Source organism: Otolemur garnettii, unplaced genomic scaffold (genome assembly GCF_000181295.1).
Source record: "Otolemur garnettii isolate 467f Iridium unplaced genomic scaffold, OtoGar3 scaffold00027, whole genome shotgun sequence".
Taxonomy (NCBI): domain Eukaryota; kingdom Metazoa; phylum Chordata; class Mammalia; order Primates; family Galagidae; genus Otolemur; species Otolemur garnettii.
Window position 1 is genome coordinate 16594854 of NW_003852422.1, and position 6199 is coordinate 16601052.

Consider the following 6199-nt stretch of genomic DNA (forward strand, 5'->3'; position numbering starts at 1 on the left):
GTGCTTAAATATTTTTAGTCCTTCTTGTCGGAAAGTGAATCATTTGGAATGACAGATTGCATTTCAAGGGGGAGCAAGGCTCTCACCAGAACATCATGCCTTTTCCACTGTTGTTTGTGCCTGTGACTATCAGGAACCCTCTTAGCGATTTTGCAGGAAGCTGACCCGAGATGTCTGTTGGCACACCACACGTCTGACAGATCAATTAAGTCTGGTGCTCCCATCCGTAGAACTGTGACTGAATCCACCAAACTGGCTGGTAAATTCCCGAAGTTTCCCAGCCCATTTGTTATTTGTGCTTTTCCCATAGAGGCTCTTATGGTGGAAGTCATTCTTTGCACTTCTTAGTCTTCAGGCCCTGAGGGCTTTTGCTGGGAGGTTCCTGTGGCCTCCTTACTGCAAGGGTGACAGGTGAAGGGGTGACAGCATTGTGGCAGGGTCAGACACCTCCATTCCCTGCCCTCTGCAGCCAGGAGACACTCTGAAGGGTAGAGAGGAGTGAGCAGGGCAGGAGAGGCAGCCATGACATCCCTAGAAAGAGGCGGCTTTTGGTATCAGTTCATCATAGGTTCTAGACTGTCACTTGGCTCATAGATTTTCTAGAATGAATGAGAAAAAGGTTGAATGGATGATTAAGAATATGAACTGAAAAGTTTTGAAGACAAATAATTAGAGGCCAAATAGTGCAGTGGGAAAAACCTAACCAACCATGGTCCTGGGGGTTGGGCGAGTGGGCTTGGATAACCCCACCATTTGATAAAACTGGATAATTTAGTTTCCTCATCTGTAAAACAAGGGGTTTGGTGCAAATAGTCTCAAAGGTTCCATTTCTGTTCCTACAATTGTCTCAGTGAATGGCTGCCATGCCTACCCCCAGCACAGGACCATTGTCTTTGCTAGATGCCTGATTCTGAGCTCTCTGGATTGGTTCGTCCTTGAGAGAGAACACTGGGGCCATCAAAAAGAGATTGCTTGGTGACAGTTTGAGCACACCGAGGGTATACACTCAGTGTGTTGGGAGAAGATGGAATGTTCCAGAACATTCTCTAGGCTTGTGAGAATTTCATGGTAGGTGGATGGGGGAGGGGATATACATAAGCCTGGAGCATTTTCTTCTTGGTGTGAGCTATAGGCAAGCTGACAGAAATGTGGAAACCGAGGCCAGCTCAGTAAAGTTGATTTTTTCCCCAACCCACTCCTGTCTAGCATTGCCCAACTCTCTCCAAACAGCCAAATGCCTGTTTATGTGGAGATGAAGGAAAGCTCTCTGTTGACTTTTATTTCCAAACTCTGCCTTTTGGAATTGACACAGAAGAGGACACACTGCTCACCAGGCCTGACCATCCGGTCAGCAGACTCCAAGCCCTGGCCCCTGCTCTGGCTTGGCCTCCTCAAACAGAGGCTATTGAAACAGAGATCGATAAGCAGATAAAAAGCAGAGCAACATGGGCTTTGAGCCCAAGGCTAACTGCAAACTGATCAACTTCTCCCTGTGGCTTCCAATCCCAGGGGTGAAAGACCAAAGTTTCACTCCTTCCCCTGAGAGAGCTGCCCTGAGGGAGGGGCCTGGTTCCTGTGGGTAGGGGCACACAGCGCCAGGTCTGCATCTTCAGGGAACACAGCAGGGACCACAGAGGAACCAAGGCCCCAGGTTTGTTGTGGCTGCGAGTAGAGGGAGGCTCTTGTTTGGGATGAAGGCCTAAATCAATCAATCTGAATGCAAAGGCAGCATTCAGATTCAGAGCACAAAGTCTGGAACCAGACCATCTAATCTCTCACGTGTTCTGCGACCTTGCAGGAATTTTTTTTAATCATCTCTGTATGTTGATTTCCCCTTCTGAAAAACTGGGAATAATCCACCTTCCCATTAAGGCTGTTAGGAGGATTAAACATGCTCATATTTCTAAAACAACTTAGAACAATAATACGTGGCATTTAAGATGTATCAAATAAATCAGTGTTTCTCAAATTTCAGGGTGGATAACAATGTCCTAGAGAACTTGGTTAAGTGCAGTTTGCAGGGTTCCATTTCCCAGAGGCTTACAGTGAGGACCCAGGGGCTCTGTGATTCTGACGCAGGTGGTCAGCACCACCTGTTCAGATGTTCCTGAGTCTTCTCCACCCTACCCCGAGCAGGACCTTGCTTCTCTCCTGATCGTCATGCGTGTCCTGTGGGCTGCTCAAATCCTTACAGATTGTTCTCTGCCCGGCTCATGAACCTAGAAAAGTCTTCTGCTTTTTGGCCACTTGATCTTTCAAGTTTCAGCTCCATGAAACCCTCTTTACCTGGACCTAGACCTCTGGCTGTAGGCACAGACCTTACCTGCAAGTCCAAAGTTTGTTTTCTGTAAATATGAAGCAATCTGATTTGGGGCAGGAACCTCATTTGATGGCAAAATCTTGGCCTGAACTGACATGAGGCTATTTATAGTCTTTATCCACTTGGTGTGAGCAGTCACGTCTACTATGGACATATTAATGGGTTTGCTGACAGGGTGCTGCCCAGACACTGCTAGAGGTGTTAAATTATGTATTGTATATACAATGTATTTCCTAAAATGCCAAAAAAAAAAAAAAAAAAAAAGCCTGCTTTTTCTAAGCCTAAGTTTTTTGTATTGTGTATCTGTGGCACATTTGACTTAAATTAGCGGCTTTTTTCTCTAGGTTGACATGAAATGAAAATCCTAAGAGTGAAGACCCTGGATTGAGCACAATCCTTGGTGTAAATAATGATCTATTATTTTTCTTGAATGAATGAATGTTTTCTTACAGAAGAAACTGCACCTGTCTTTCCCACTGTCCCATTCCTCATCCCCTGACGACATTCATGTAGGATTTGTGAAATTAATTTCACATGGCTCTTTGGATTCCCCTCCTTGGAACCAGGCCTGAAAATTGGGTAGGCTGTCCCCAAGTTGGGGTGAAAGGAAGATGATGCCCTTGGAACTAAGCAAAGTGGCATAATTAGTTGGTTAATTCAAGGTCAAATCTCACATTGGTCCCAATTGCTTATGACCAGGCACAGAGGTTGCAAACTCAAACACTTACATGGGCCAGGTAGAGAATGAGTGACACGGGCCAGGTGTGATAATAGGAGGAGGAGAGGAGTGTGGTAGGTAATCTGGACGTTTATGCCCCGTCTACAGAGGCAGCCCCTTGTTGAGTAATAGCTGGTTGATGCCAAGAGAAATTGGAAAACTTAATTTTTAGGTAGAAATTTCCTATTTGAAAAACTCCTGGGAAGGCCAAATAAAGTTCATAGGCAGAAAAGTTGAGACCCAACAGTCATCTTGTTACTTTTCCCGCCACACATCTTGGGTGTGCTCCCCCCTTTGGGGGGCGTGCAGCTGTGAGTTTCTGAAATTCTCCCACGATTCTGGGCCATGGGGAAGCCAAGTGGAGGCTGTTATTGTCATCCACAGCTTCTCACCCCTGCACTAAGGAGCAGGGCCGGCTCACTTCCTCTGGGGCCACCTCCTTTCCCAAACACAAAGTCCCCTAATCATGTCCTCACTCAGAACCTAAAGAAGATGGCTAGCCACAGAAATCACTCACTTAGACAGCCAAGTGTGGGTCAGATGCCCGAAGGCTTCTGGGGAAACTGACATCTCTCAAGAAGTACAATTACTGTTGAGGCTTGAAAATTGGGTCTGTAAATACGAGAGGCAAAGCAAAGCAGGCTATTCATTCGTCTGCTGTTTTTCACGAAACAAAGTGAGTCAACAGGTATTTAAACACTCAGGCCACTGTGGCGTGACTCTCTCAGAAGATCATTTTCTGTGGTTTCAGTGTCTTCTGCTAACTGTCACCTTTTGTCCTCTCTGGTTCTCTGGCCAGAGACCCCAGATGACTTTCATACAGTCAACTGGGCCCCTCTGCAGGGTCACGAGGTGGACAAACCTTGTCAGCCCGGCCAAGGTCTGAGTGTTTACTCAGGATCTAATAGAGGCAGGAAACAGTGACAATCCTTGAAACCAAATCCACAGACCCAAACCAAATCCTCCAAGTTCCCTATAACCCAGCTGCCCCCCCACACCTGACACCATCCGGCTCACTGTGACCCAGTTTTATCGAGCATCCCAGGTGCAGAGAGCACTGATTTCCCCCATGTGCTCAGGTTGCTTACAGTGATGTGCAGGAAGGAGACGATCACACAACCACAGCAAGAGGCACAAGGGACAGAACACTGTAAGTTCAGGGGAGGGATGGAACCCCACTTGGTGGGCATTGGGAAGGACTTCCAGATGAGGGGACATTTGAGATGGGCCCTGAAGGTTGGTGAGTGTTGGATTTGTGGGAAGGTCACCCCTAGTAGACCGCAGTGTGAGTGGAGGGAAGAGGTAGGAGGGCAGGGGCTGCACATGGAGGGGTAGGTTCCATTTAAGTGAGTACAGAGCATAGAGGGAAGCGAGCCTGACCTTGAATGCCTGGCTGAGGAGTTTAGATTTGAGATTAGTTTTCCTGGGTCGATAGAGGCAAGCCTGTGAAGGATTTCTGCGGGGGAATGTAGATATTGCAGCTGGCTGTCCTTATAGCTATGTGCAAACTGGACTGAGGCTTGGGAGGGAGAAAGCAGGATGTAGAGTCAGGAGGTTATTACTTGCACTTGGGCAGAAGTTACTGAGGCAAGTAAGAGGGAGGAGGGTGGAAGTGGAGATGAGAATACAGATGCCTGAGCTGGGATGGGTGTCCCTGATGTCCTTGCTTCCTTCTCCCGTGGGCCCATTCTGGTCAGCCATTTGCCCCCAAATTTCACCCAAACTTCTCCTATTGAGGTCACCAATGACATGTGCACTGATAACGCCAGTGGCCACTTCTCAGTCCTCGCCTTGCTGATCTACCAGCAGGGCTTGCCACATGGGGTCTCTCCTCCAGCCCAGGGACACTGTTCTCCCCTGATTTTCTGTCTGCCTCTCTGGCCATGCGTCCTTGCCTGGATCCAGTTCAGGGTCCTGTCTTTGGATGCCCCCTTTTCAGTTTCATATCTCTAAATACCACCTTCATGTCAATGACACATTATCCCCAGCCTGGGCCTCTCCTTTAACTCCTATGTCCACTTTCCATTTGACCTCTTCACTGGGAGTCTAACAGATGACCCACGTTAGCACGGTCACAAAGGGGCTTTGCATCCTGAGGACCTTTGGGTTTGCTGTTCCTTGGACCAAATGCTCTTTGCCAGACAGCCTCAGGGCTGGCTCACTCCCTCACCTCCTGGAGCGCTTTACCCTGCTTTGCCTTATCTGAAATCACACTCTCTCATGCCACCCGAATCCTTTCTCTGCTTTATTTTTATTTATTTATTTATTTTTGGAGACAGAGTCTCCTTTTGTCACCCTCAGTAGAGTACCGTGGTGTCACAGCTCACAGCAACCTCAAACTCTTGGGCTTAACCTCAAACTCTCTTGCCTCAGCCTCCCAAGTAGCTGGAATATAGGCACCTGCCACAATACTCGGCTGTTTTTTAGAGTTGGGGTCTTGCTCTTGCTCAGGCTGGTCTCAAACCCATGAGCTCAGGCAATCCACCTGCCTTGGCCTCCCAGAATGCTGGGATTATAGACTTGAGCCACTGCACGTGGCCTCTCTGCTTTATTTTTCTCCCTGGCATCATCAACACTTACCATACCTTGTACTTATTTATATGTTTATAAAGTGTTTGCCTCCACTGAAATATCTATCCGATGGTAGAATGGATCCTTGTTTTACTTTCATTGCTGTATTTCTATCCCCTCACAGGGGCACAGAACATGGCACTCAACGCGTACGTGTGGGATGAGTGAATGCATGAATAGAACGCTGTGTCCTTCTGCTTGTGGAGCAACTCTGCGTAGAAGGTGAGTGACGAAGCTCCAATACAGAGGCCTGGAAGACACAAGTGTACAGTTCTCAGAGATTTGAAAATACGGAAGAGGAGAGGTATGAACGGACCACAAGTTCAGATCGGGACATTTTGAGTTTGAGTCATTTGAGACATGTCCTATGATGATGACCATCAGGATTTTGGAAAGAGGGTCTAGAGAGAGATCAGGGCTAGCAGTACATTTGGTCATTGTCCACATGGAAGTAATGACTTTGAACCATGAAGAGCAATGAAGGAGGAGGAAAAGGGAGAGAGAGGGAGAGAGAGAGAGAGAGAGAAACTGCGTGTGTGTCAGCTCACTAAGAACCAATTATTGGGGAACTTCTAGATCAGGTGTCCTTA

At 47.5% G+C, this 6199-nt stretch overlaps 1 long non-coding RNA gene across 2 annotated transcripts in view; it reads left to right on the top strand.

The window, feature by feature from the left end:
• The first annotated feature begins 1485 nt into the window (after positions 1 to 1485).
• LOC111724848 overlaps positions 1486 to 6199 on the top strand; it is an 8367-nt gene continuing 3653 nt past the window's right edge. Inside the window, exons 1-3 of one of the 2 annotated variants that reach the window (XR_002773060.1) lie at positions 1486 to 1651; positions 4118 to 4188; positions 5734 to 6191. This is a non-coding gene — a long non-coding RNA (uncharacterized LOC111724848). Of the gene's footprint in view, positions 1652 to 2575; positions 4189 to 5733; positions 6192 to 6199 lie in introns of those variants that run through there. The other variant, XR_002773059.1, reaches the window with a different exon arrangement.